Genomic DNA, 14,049 nt, shown 5'->3' with positions numbered 1-14,049 from the left:
GACCATTTTGGAGTCTTTGATCAGTATTATTTGCTTGATATGTCATTTTGATTGCTTGTTGAGAACTAATGGATACTGTGATTATCATTGATACCTTCAGTTGCCAATAGAGAACTGTTGTGGTCATGATTATCTATGGATGCTTTTCAGTTGCTCATGGAGATTTAATGCTCTTATTGTGGATTATCTTTTGGTATTTTTTTTCCAGTCGCTTGTATAGGACAGTGGTGATTTTGTGATTTATGATTCCATTAGCTTAGGGTAGGTTATCTACTTGTAGTGTCGGGAAGTGGCTTGTAATGCGGGTTGGGGCCCTAAGAGGCTACCAGGGTAACTCATTGTAAGTTGTTTAATAAGTGAGAACATTACACCTAATACTGACTTAAATGAACCTAATAAGATAATTGTTTTTTCTCGCCCATGCCTCGAGTGCTAGTACAGACTAGGATGGGAGTAGAGAGAATGCTTAGTTGCGACCTTGCATTCCGCAGTATGCCTCGTTAGTATGAGAGGATACTAGTGGCCGCATAGGGATTACTAGGGGGTCGAGGTCTATAGAGAGACTACCAGGGTAACTCTAGCGTGATTCATGCAATGACACTTTCCCGCTTACATAGTAGGTTTCCTACATGTCTTTGTTGTGCCTCTAAGATTAGATGTTGATTTGTGTTATAACCTTTGAGTTAGTACACTTTTAGGATTCCTAGACTTAGAGAGTATTTGTGCCATGTGATTTGATAGCATGTTTGTGACTTGAGATTATCTCCTCAACGCGGTGGGAGTGGGCCATTTAGGTCCCACGGGGTCGGGTGGTAGTGCTTTCTCACTCTTACCATTTAAGATCCGTCTAAGACACCGTGGCTGATGCATTCTCTGTTGGCATCTATTTTCATTCTATTCATGGATTATGATGGTGGACATGCATCCTTATATTGATGATTAGCACATGTTAGATGATGTTATTTACTTATCTTATGCTTTATTTTGCATGATTAGATTTCTTATGCATACGTTGTAGCATGTTAGATTTCTTTCTTGTAATGGGCACCCAGGAATGCTCAAAAGCTGAACCAACTACTGAAATTATATTAATTCTAAAAATGTTGCAATCAAGTACAAAGAGATGTATTCCAAAGGCCAAACCCTAAGGGAATGACGTCTAGAATGTTACAACAGAGAATGAGCGTCCTCTATTGCCAAAAAAGGAGTGTGATTCACACATCCAAGCTCTTATCAAATGCAAGTTATAATCATCCGATGATCAACAATGAAACTTTCAGCCCTATTTATCCTTTTCTTCATCCTTCTGGAAGGAACTAAACATTAATCAATTGCAAGAGCTAGAAGCTTCTCCTTCCAATAATTAATGCATACCCCAAAAATTCCTCCGTAGCAATAATTAATTAAATCACGAGAGGCTTCCGTCCTTCCAATAATTAATACATACCCTAGAAGCTATTCTTTTAATAATTAATACAAGGTCATCTTTTAATTTTTAATTGAATGACTTTAATTTTTCTTATCCTTCACTTAGACTTTGGAGAACGTGAAGGCTAAAACATGGGAACATTACAGGTCTGCCCTCCTTGAAAATTGCTTGCCCTCAAGCAATCTTAGTCCTATTTGCTGTAGCACCTGCTCACTCTCCCAAGTAGCATCTTCCTCTGGCAGATATTTCCGTTTGACTAAATATTCTTTAATCAACCTGCTTCACAGAGTCCTTTCCCTAGTATCCAGAATAGCCTCAGGAATTAATACAAGCTTCCCCTCCTCATCTAATGGTGGTAATTCTGTTGAAGGCACAACTCTTTGTCCGATGGCTTTCTTAAGCCTTGACACATGAAACACATTATGCACCCGACTATTTTCTGGAAGCTCTATCTCATAAGCAACCTCACCCACCTTGCAGATCACTTTGTAGGGGCCATAAAACCTAGGCTTCAACTTCTCTGCTCCACTTTTCTTGAGTGATGACTGTCTATATGGTTGTAGCCTCAGGTAAACCATATCCCCAACTTCAAAACTACGCTCTATCCGGTGCTGGTTAGCATACAATTTTTTCCTAATTTTTGACTCGCTGTATATTCTCCTTGAGCACCCTCAAAATATCCTGACTATCCTGCAAGAAGTTTTTTGCTTTGGGCACTCTACTATCTCCCAAAACTAGATCCATGAAACTAGGTGCTTCATAACCATATAGTGCCATGAATGGAGTCATCTTAATGGACATATGATAAGTGGTGTTATAACAGTACTCCCCCATATGTAACCATTTGACCCAAGCCCTCTGTTGTGTAGTCACATAGTTCCTCAGATATCCTTCCACCCATTTATTCACAATCTCTGTCTGCCCATCTGTCTGTGGATGATAACTAGTGCTAGGTGTAAGTTCAGTACCACACAACCTAAACAGCTCTTGCCAAAAAGTGCTTATGAATTTACTATCCCTATCACTAACAATGAAAGTAGGTAGCCCATGTAATCTGAATATCTCTCTAAAGAAAAGATCAGCCACCTGTGTTGCTGTATAAGTGGATGGAATAGCAAAGAAGTGAGCAAACTTCGTCAGTCGGTCAACTATCACACAGATGCAATCTTTCCCTTGTACTCGTGGTAACCCGGTGATGAAGTCCATGGAAATACTTTCCCATTTCCTATTTGGAATGGGCAAAGGTTGTAACAACTCTGCAAGATATGTGTGCTCTCCCTTATTCTGCTGGCAAATTGTACACTCCCTGACATACTTCTGAACATCATCCTTGAGCCCTTTCCATGTGAACTGTTCACAGATCTGCCTATAGGTCTTAAAGACCCCTGGATGTCCAGTTGTAGGTGCATCATGAAATGCCTTCAGTATTACTTCCTTATACTGTGATGAAGGAATCAAATATATCCTGCCCTAAAACTTTATCAACCCATCCAACACCACATAGCGATCATCATGTATGGTGCCTGCAATTACTCCAGAAGCCCAAGTGTCCCTCGCATATTCTTCTGTGATCTTGTTTCTTAGAACTCCTGTAATCTCAGCTAGAGCACAAATATGAGGCCTCTTGGATAAGGCATCTGTAACCACATTCTTCTTACCTTTGACAAACTCAATGTCAAAGTCATAAGCCTACAACTTTGTGATCCACTTCTGTTGTCTATCATTTAAATCACGTTGATTCATGAAGTATTTGATGCTGTTGTGATCGGTTTTGATAACAAACTTTCCCCCAACTAGGTAGGACCTAAACTTAGCCAATGCATGCATTATAGCCAACATCTCTCGATCATATATGGAATAGCTTCTCTCCACTCCACAGAGCTTCCTGCTCTCAAAAACAATGGGATGCTTCTCCTGCATCAAGACTGCTATGATCCCATCTCCTGATGCATCACAATGAAGCTCAAATGGCTTTGTGAAATCTGGTAGAGCTAGTACTGGACATGATGACATCACCTTCTTGAAATGATCAAAGCTTCTCTGAGCTGCCTCTGTCCATGTGAAGGCCCCTTTCCTAGTAAGGTCTGTCAAGGGTGTAGCGAGCCGTGAAAATCTTTTAACAAATCTCCTGTAAAATCCACAGAGACCAAGGAATCCCTTAAGTTGTGTAAGAGTTTTTGGAGTAGGCCAATCAACAATAGCCCTAATCTTTTCAGGATCTACCTGAACTCCCTTTGCACTGATAATATGTCCAAGATATAGTAGCTTGGTCATCCCAAACTCGCACTTAGATTCCTTGGCATACAATGATTCTTTTTCCAAAGTAGACAACACCATCTCAAGATGTTGTAAATGCTCCTCCCAAGTCTTACTAAAAACTAAAATGTCATCAAAGAAAATCAAAACAAATCTCCTAAGTTGCTCCCTAAATACCTGATTCATGCAACTTTGGAATGTAGTAGGGGCATTGGTTAACCCAAATGGCATAACCAAAAACTCGAAGTGGCCATAGTGACACCAAAAAGTTGTCTTCTCAATGTCCTCCTCCCTCATCCTGATCTGATGATACCCTGACCGTAGATCAATCTTTGTAAAAAAGCATGCACCATGTAACTCATCAATTAGCTCATCTATTCGTGGGATGGGATATCTGTTCTTAATGCTCTTCATGTTTAATGCCCTATAATCAATGCACATGCGCATTGTCCCATCCTTCTTCTTTACCAACACTACTACTGAAGCAAAGGGACTCTTACTAGGCCTGATATGTCCTATTTCCAACAACTCCTTAATTTCCTTCTCTATCTCATCCTTATGTTTCTTAGGATGACGATAGGGAGTAATCATGACTGGTTTGGCTCCCTCTTCAAGCTCAATAACATGTTCTATCCCTCTGTTAGGAGGAACCCCATGCAGAATCTTGCCAAATACCTTAGTGTGCCTGTCAAGTATCTCCTGAATCTCTGGTGGATGACTCTTCACCTGTGGCTCTTGTGAAGGTGGCATAGTGAAACATTCTGCCAAAAAAGTTTTTGCATTCTCCTCAGGGAAACTACTCTGCAACTCCCATCTGAAAGTCCTCTAAGTACCACAGTTCTTCCCTCATGCTAAAACTTCATCTCCAATTTTGCTAGGTTAAGTGTGAACTCTACTAGCGAGGCCATCCATACCATGCCAAGGATGATATCATAGTCTCCCATGTCTACCACATAGAACTCATCTTCCAACTCATAGCCATCTCCAAACTTGATGTGAAGATTAGATATCTTCTGAGTGCATAATAGTTTGTCACCATTGGCTACCATAACTCTAAATCTGGCATGCTCCTCAGTCTGTAGACCTCTCTTAGCTACAAATTGTGCATCTATAAAATTATGTGTAGCTCCAGTGTCAATGAGTGAGATCACTTTTTGCCCTTGGATAGTACCTCTGACCTTAAATGTGATTGCCTTCTGAGCCCTCGTTAATCGTGCTAATGACTTCTCATCCTCAGGAATGTTGCTCTCCTCTGTAGTGCTATCATCATCTGAATTTGAGTGTTGATCCTCTCTCTCTGACTGTGACTCTCCTGCTGAGAAATACTCCATTTGATTTGCCTTAGCCTTGAGTGGACACTTATGAGATAAATCCCAAGGCTCTCTACAATGAAAACATAACTTTTTCTTTCTTAAGTCATTCAAGGTGTCATTATCCAACTTATCTCTTTTGGGCTGAACATCCTTGTGAAAAGGTTTTTTGTCCTTCTCCTTGTCCTTTTTCATATAAGAATCCTTTTGCTGAAATCTGCTCCTAAATGAAGAAGGTGCTAAGTCACGAGCCTTTTTAGTGGCCTCCTGCAACGTACCTGGGTCATGTCCCTTGACCCAACCTCGCAAGGGTTCTGAGAGTCCATCCATAAACAACACTACTAACCTCCTCTCTGAAATATATGTGACCAACACAGCTAACCTCTGAAACTCACTGATATATGTTTCAACTGATCCCCACTGCTTGAGTTGTGCCAACTCCTTAAACTGTAATTCAGGATCCCTAGTATCAAATCTCTCTATGAGCTTCTCAGTGAACTCCTCATAAGATGTGATTTGATTATGTCCCAAGGTTAACATGCCATGGTGCCACCACTCATGTGCTGGTCCATCCAAGTGAATAGTTGCATACTTTATAGCCTCCTCTTTAGGCATAGGATTCAGCTGCAAGTATGTATCCATCTTCTGCACCCAAGGTCGTGCGGTCATCTTCCCTGAAGCATCATAATAAGGTAAAGAAAGTTTCCCCACTTTCTTTCTCAACTCAAAGTTTTGACTTCGTCCTCCTGATCTGGGCATGTGTCTCATCCTCAAGTCCAAGTAATCTCTGAGAGAGATATCTGCCTGAAACTCTGGTCCACTGGCCTCCCAATCCCTCCTAAACTGATCCTGTAACTCTACAATCTGTGGTTCATTAATCGGTTGAACTGGTTCTCTAGGTGGAAAGGTCGATAGAAGAGGTCTCGAGCTAGTTGTTCGAGTTTGTCGTGCAACATGTCTAAAGTTATCAGCCTCATTTCCATTATTGTCATGTCCATTATTACCATTAATGTTGTTTCGGCCTCCATTATCATTACCCCTATTATTGTTGTTTCCATTGTTGGCATCACCTGGATTAATATTGATGCCCATCTATCTAGCCATTAGCTGCAACATCATATCTGTTCGCCTATTTTGCTCCTGTTGCATTCGTTGCCCCTCCTCTATGTAGTACCCAGTAACCTGAATATTACATTTTCTTGGTCGGAACTGGGATTTCTATCATCTTGGTCACCCATGTTGTTGTCTTGTTCAAAGAATGTATCCTATGTGTCTGTATGACTGGATTGTATGTCCCCTTGCACAAACAAACTATCCCGTTCGTTAAGCGAGTCTGAACTCCTACTTTGTCTTGCTCTGGTATTGCAAAAATTATAAAGCCCTTGTTGCATGCTCAAACATAAATGTTGAAGATCTCCACAGGATGGCAGGACTTATAGCTCTAATACCACTATAATGGGCACCCAGGAATGCCCAAAAGCTGAACCAACTACTAAAATTATATTAATTCTAAAAATGCTGCAATCAAGTACAAAGAGATGTATTCCAAAGGCCAAACCCTAAGGGAATGATGTCTAGAATGTTACAACAGAGAATGAACGTCCTTTATTGCCAAAAAAGGAGTGTGATTCACACATCCAAGCTCTTATCAAATGCAAGTTATAATCATCCGATGATCAGCAATGAAACTTTCAGCCCTATTTATCCTTTTCTTCATCCTTCTGGAAGGAACTAAACATTAATTAATTGCAAGAGCTAGAAGCTTCTCCTTCCAATAATTAATGCATACCCCAAAAATTCCTCCCTAGCAATAATTAATTAAATCACGAGAGGCTTCCGTCCTTCCAATAATTAATACATACCCTAGAAGCTATTCCTTTAATAATTAATACAAGGTCATCTTTTAATTTTTAATTGAATGACTTTAATTTTTCTTATCCTCCACTTAGACTTTGGAGAACGTGAAGGCTAAAACATGGGAACATTACATTTATGCATATGATGTAGTATGTTTTAGGAGTGACATTCCTACTATGATATTACTGATGATCTCTTTGATGACTTGGGATGTTACGCACGGAGGGATGGCTAGGGCCCACGATGGTCTAATGATGCTATTTACGATTGGGAGGAACCGTGCACTTAGATAATTATGTGTTGTGATTTCTGGTTATCTGTTACGATGGATGTTTATATCTTCTATGATGATGTATCATGTATGACATGTGGTTTCATTTACTTTACTGCACTTGCATCATGGATTAGAATAGGATGATGTACTTTATTTTCACACATGTATATTCTTTTAAGCCTTTCATACCCTGTGGCATGTATAGTGGATGATTGAGCATTCTGAAATGTAATTTACTAAGGGACATTTGAAACGAAGTATATTGTTTTTAGAACATTTGACTTTTCACTATTATTTCATGTGGATGTGGTATTAGATGGAATTAATATTAGTTAATTTAAATGTGATTCAATGTTAAGGGATCCTTAAGGAATGTAACATGTTATGTATGTTTATGTACATTTTCAGTTGAATTGTTGTTATTGCTTCCGTTACTAGGTGTATGTTGTGAATGGTTTAACTTTCATGTTTCAAAAAAAAAAATGCTACCAAACTTAGTGAAACTTTAGGTTAACTCTTTTGGATTCCTTGGCGGGGCGTTACAGAATGTGGTTTGGGTATTATTGTGGGCCAAACAAGCTTTTCTTTAAATTGAAAAATGAGTTATTTTCATAAATTGGTTGTCCAAGTATAGTTTGGGAGACAACTAGAAGCTTTGGGATGACAAGGAGTCCCTTAATCATACTAGTGACTTCTCACCATCCCCGACCACTCTCAGAGTTATTTTGGCGATTGTAACTAAATTTTGCAGAAATGGATACGAGATGGGGGGCGGGAATGATGTCTCCACATCTTTGTACCCTACCAAGGATGGAAGAAAGTTAAAAAAAACCAAGGGAGACATTCGTGTGGAACATAGGAATACAAATATCTCAAAAATAATACATGGTTTCATTAACAATTCAAGTGTAACTATCTAGAGTTTGATAAAATGGAAGGTTGTGATCTATTCAATGTATTTGAACGAATTATTTAGATCGATTAATAATCTACAAACACATAATTTTAATCTGACACATGCAATTAATTTGTGTGCTTACTTACCCTCTATGTATGGTCAATAATTGCAACACATTCTGCATGATGCTTATCCCTCTACCTTTATGCAACATTACTCACTCATAGAGCTCAACCATCACTTATATCCCTCTCTCTAAGCTTAAAGCCCTAAACCCTATCTCCCCTTTGCCTCCCTCTCTCCTACTCTCCCCATCTCTCCCCTCTCCCTTTCTTCATATCTCTTTTCATGTATTGTCCTTCTATCTGTTTATCTAAAGCCAAAAGCCAAAACCACATTTTCCCTAAACCTAGAGAGAGAGAGGGCTTGGGGTTGATGACTGAAGGCTTTATACGATGTAGGCTTTAGGGCTTGGGGTTGATGACTGAAGGGTTTGCACAAATAGTAGACTGAGAGGATGAGAAAGCGAAAGGTTGGGGTTGATAACTGAAGACTAAAGACTTTGTATGATGTAGGCTTAGGGCTTGATGACTAAAGGCTTTGCGCAAAGAGTAGACTGAGAGGATGAGAAAGTGAGAGGTTAGCATTCAAAGGAAAAGATGTGGAAGACTAATATACTATTCAATATCATATTTCTATAATTCTAATTTTTAAAAATGGTAAAATAATTTACAATATTTTTATCTCTTACTTCAATCAAATTTCTTCACTAAAATATTTAGGTAATAAGAAAATATTATCGAAAAAAAAATGTACTCTATTTAAATATCACATAATTTAATAATAATAAAACAATAAATTAAATTATTTCAAACACTTACAATTATTATATTAGATAGAATATTTTATTCTCATAAAACAACCGAATTTCTAATGATAGCAAATACTTTAACAAAAAATATAGTATACTTAAATCACATAATGTAATAATCAAACACCTCATCCCACCAAAAAGAAAAGAAATTTATCTTATTTTAACAACCAAATGATTGACTGTCAATTTAAATATTATCTATCTAAATATAAAACAGAAACGAAAAAAAACAAAACTGCTTAAAACACTCGATATAGAATCCATAACCGCCATAGTTCAAATATATTTTAATAATAACTAAATAAATAAAAACTTATAATATAGATCATGCCATCTAAATAAATCATCGTGACAACGTAACGTTCATTGCTCGAGACTTTTTCAACTTACTGTTCTTATATTTCAACAGCATGTTATTTTTCCTTTGTATACTCATCCTTCTTCACGATCGGTATAATGCCCATCTAACATTCATCAACTAACATTCTCTGCGAATTCAGTGTTTACTAATGACACTCTGTATATGACACGGAGATTATTCAGCGGAAGAAATCCCTCACTGAACTATTCAGTTCCATCCAGTTGATCGATTCTACAGTTAATTCCTTCCTATTGATCAACTTTACAGTCAAATTGAAATTCCTTCAATGGCGGAACTACTCTAATTCCTTCCTATTAACCAACTTCACAGTTAATTCCTACATATTAACAACCTTTACATGAAGCTTTAATGACAGAACGACCCTAAATCCTTCCAATTTGTCAACTTTACAGTTAATTCCTTCCTATCAACGAGCTTTACAGTAAGCTTTGATGGCGGGAGCGCTCACATTAATCAATTTCACAGTTAACTCTTTCCTATCAATCAACCATCTTTCAATGAAGCTTTGAAGGCAGAACTACTCCAATTCTTCCCTAGTTTTCAAATTTACAGTTAATTCCAACACACGAACCGGCTTTACATGAAGTTTTAATAGCAGAACGAATCTAAATCCTTCCAATTTATCAACTTCACAGTTAATTCCTTCCTATGAACGAGTTTTACAGGAAGCTTTAATGGCGGAAGTACTAACCTGACAAAGCCATTGTTGTCGATATCCGCAGCAAGCAGGTCCCCAACGGTCATCTCCCTGTGCAGAATCCACTTCGCAGTGAGCCTGTTGCGCTTATCAATTCTCAGCTCGGCAAGAAACAGGAAAGCCCTCGCCACAGCCAGAGTACTCACGAGCAGCCACACCACAGCAAAGATCCTCCCCTGCGTCGTATCAAAAGCATAATCACCAAACCCTACAGTAGTCACAGAAGTAACCCCAAGATAAAACGAATCCGCCCAGCTCAAATCCTCAAGGCCATGAACAACGAGGGTTCCAATCCCAATACACAAAACCACAACCACCAGGGCAAGCCCCACCTTGATCCGAATCCTCATTCTCCCCTTCTCCGTATCCACAAAATAATTCTTGGCGAGCTCATAACGGCTGCTGTGAATCAGCACGGTCTCCTGCTTGTCAAGTACAAAGCTCACCAGACCGCTGAGCAAAATGTCGATGAAACCAAACCCTACCAGAATGAAACCACAACAAAACATCTTGGTAAATGTAGTACAGGGCACAATGTCGCCATAACCGATTGTGCACATTGTGACAATGCAAAAATACAGGGCATCCACCACAGAATCAGTCGAGGTGCCCTTGAATTCGTCCACCCTCCACATATAAATACTTACCCCAATGGTCAAATAAATCGCAACCCCGATACAGGCCCTCTTCACGGCATCCGAAGCGGAGCTCAATTTAGGTCTTTCTCGCGCCGAAACCCCCAAATTTCCCGAGTTCCCCACATTTCCAACCACAATTGCAGGTGCAGAGCTCGATCTCCCCAACTTCTTTCTCCGAATGCCCCGATCCGGCCATCTTTCCCCCGCCATGTCCACCACATGGAAGCAATTTTCCTCCGCCGGTGCCCTAATTTCAGCCCCATTTTCAATCAAAGTCGCCTCCCTTAAGGATCCCGTTCTCTGCACAGAATCTGTTTTTGGTGTGGATTGTATGGCACCGACTGAATGGCTTCTGGACAAATGAGGTGAAGGTGATGGAGTTCCGTAGAGGATGTTTTCTTTGACAATGGAGGCAGGGCTGACAATCCTTTCAGAGAAAAAACTCCGGCGAATTGTTAAGAGTCTGTCTGGCCTTTCCCACGCTCTGTTTTTGGAATTGAGGAGCGGTTCAGCCTCATCCATTCTGGTTCTCCCAGATCATGTTTGCTCTCTATTTTCGTACTCCCGTCCCTGTGAAATATTCAGTCGCCATTAGAGCAAACAGGAAGAGGAATTGATCGCAACAACTGTCCTGAAGCAAGAGGCTTGGCCACGGTAGTTTATCACAACAAACAGTCAAACGTACAGGCTCAGGGTGGTGCATGATTATTTGTTGGAAGGAAAAGGAAATGTAATACTTCTGGTGATTGTTTGTCACCATTCCATCTACTAGTCAGCTAAGCCTTTTATTCTTTGCCCTTTGTAATTGGGAAAAAGACATTTGGCCTTTAAAGGGGCATATTCAGTATATTCTTTGTTTTCTCTTTAGGTAGTGAATATCCACAGGCGGGTTTTAGAACATAATCTAAACTGTTTATTTATTTAGGTCGTAAATATTATTAGACGAGTTTTACAGCCCAATCTTAGTTGTAGTTTATTTAGGCGGTACATATTGTGAGATGGGTTTTAGAATATGCATTCAGTTGTCATTTATTAGTCGTTCTCTTTGGCAAGATACTATTGCATTCATTGAATGCAATTTTTCAATTAGATTAACCTATGAATTTAAAAGTTTATATGGAACTTACAATGTGTATATCTTTTTTTCTTATTTTTCTTATTTTATAAATGACATTTTGTGTTCATTTTATTCGTCCATACTATTTTTGGTAGGGAGAAAAATCAATTTTCCTTCACAAAAATACACATATTTTTCCAAAAACAACAAGAGACACAATGCATCAAAGTTCCTATGAGTAATTGGAAAATAAAAAAAATGGAGATTTATAGATAGGAAGGAAGGGTATGAAGAGAGAGCTAAAAAAGAGAACGATATTTAATTATATGAATAATTAAAGGTAGAATGATAGAGAGAGTTGGAGGAAAATTTTAAAATATTAATAATTAAATTATTTTAAGAAATATATAAATAACAATAGAGATTATATTATATGAATGAATTAGTCATTTCTACCAATTTGGTTATAAGTTGAAATATTTGATTTTTTTAAAAAAATTGTTGATTACTTAATTCAAACTACCAAAATATCTAATTAGTTTGAGGGGTAGTATATATTTGATTTTTTTAAAAAAATTGTTGATTACTTAATTCAAACTACCAAAATATCTAATTAGTTTGAGGGGTAGTATTATTATTGCAATTTGTAAGATGGTATACAAAATTTAGAATAAGATTGTAAAATAGTAGCTAGTAAAATATAGTGTAAACTTAAAGAAATAACATTTTACAAATGACAAAAATAAACATCAGTGTAAAACTAATCAATATATTTAAAATAAGAAATATAAAACATTTAACTCTATATTTAGAAAAATAGATAGTGATAATTACTATTGATTAGGCATTCATTTGTGAGGTGGAAGTTTAAAATGATAATTTTTTGAAAAGTTAATCCACTTGTGAGAAATGTGGAAAATGTAAAGTTGTAATTAATGCATGATAGACTTGTTAGCAAATATTTGTATTTTATTATTGTTACCCAGACATTTTACAGAGATTTTTAATTTAATTAATTAATCAGAGAGAGAGAGAGAGAAATTAGTCATAAAGAAAAATTAAACTTTCTCTCTCCCCGTACCTTTCTCTCTCCACATACTAAAACTTTTAGAGAGAAGTACGAGGTTTGAGTTAGAGTTTCACTCCCCTTTTCACAATCCTCTCTCTCCACGTACTTTTCTCTCTCAACGTACTAGCCATACTCTCTCTCCCCGTACTCCAACTTTTTAACCTAATCCTAACCCGAACATCCCAACCCAAACCTCAACTTGAAAACAACTACCGGCTAGAAATAAAAGTTCATAGATATAATCTGAAGACTGGTTTTATTCATAGGGAAGGCACTCGCAGGTCAGTCATGGTGATTTGCAGGTGATGCGGCTTGCATTCATTATCAATGCATATTTCCACTAATGCTTGAAACTTCACGACTGTGTGATGGGAAAGTGAAAGCATTCAAAATGTTGCCAGAGAGTTTTCTGAAATTAGAACGGCCATGTCAGATAAAATCGCAGAAGAAAATGACTTCAAATTGACATCTTTCATGTCAGAATTAATTGGGTCAGATACACCTTTCATGTTGGATGAGATAGATTGTAGCAAAGATTATCTATACGTCTAGAAGGAGTAGAGGAACAAGGGCAGTAAAAGAGATGATTAAATCATTTCAAAGAAGTCAAGATTCGGCAAGTACTTTTGTGTGGCATCATAGAAGAAATGTTAACTAGTGGTGTAAACCCTTCGTTGGCTATAATGAAGAGGAGGCTATCTGGCGTGAGCCATCAAATTATTGCCCTCTTTGTAGATCTGCAGCGTTGATCAAACATAGACCAAGCACGTAAGTTTCTTGAAGAAATGACAAATGTGAGAAGCGTGGAGAGATTTTGAATGATAATGGATACGTTGTTTGAAATATATAATACTCAGTCAACCACGCAAGATAAGTCATATGAACTTTTAAGTTAAATATCTTCAAGTCATAAAAACTGCAGACATAGGCCAGGCACAGGGGTTGTTTAATCCAGTTTACATTCTTGGCTTTATCGTAATGTAGTGCCTGCCCCTAAGTCGCATTTTAGTCTTCATTGCCAAACTCTTTTAGGCCAACTTATGTTTGATGATTAGTATTATTATTTTAGAGATTATCAGATGTTGGTTTACACTCAGTTTATTATATGATGAGATTACTTGGTACTCTATATTTCATGCATGTATGATGATTATTCAATATTTTCAGTTATCGATGACGATTAGTTAGATGGTTTATTATCACACGTGCTTTCTTATGGATACTTACCCCATACTGCATGTGTATGGTGTGCGTGTTTGTTTTATTTATGTATGGTGTTTCTGATGTGGTTAAGAAAGGGAGTCGTAG

At 38.0% G+C, this 14,049-nt stretch overlaps 1 pseudogene; it reads right to left on the bottom strand.

Annotated features, from left to right (window-relative positions):
* Positions 1-9,868: 9,868 nt before the first annotated feature.
* Positions 9,869-11,137, bottom strand: LOC149578626 (two-pore potassium channel 5 pseudogene; annotated as a pseudogene).
* Positions 11,138-14,049: the final 2,912 nt, after the last annotated feature.

The sequence above is a fragment of the Cupressus sempervirens genome, chromosome 1 (assembly GCF_028749045.1).
Source record: "Cupressus sempervirens isolate cs-2001-9-10 chromosome 1, ASM2874904v1, whole genome shotgun sequence".
Taxonomy (NCBI): domain Eukaryota; kingdom Viridiplantae; phylum Streptophyta; class Pinopsida; order Cupressales; family Cupressaceae; genus Cupressus; species Cupressus sempervirens.
Note: the sequence above shows the minus strand (reverse complement) of the source record. Positions and strands in the feature narration are given on the sequence as shown.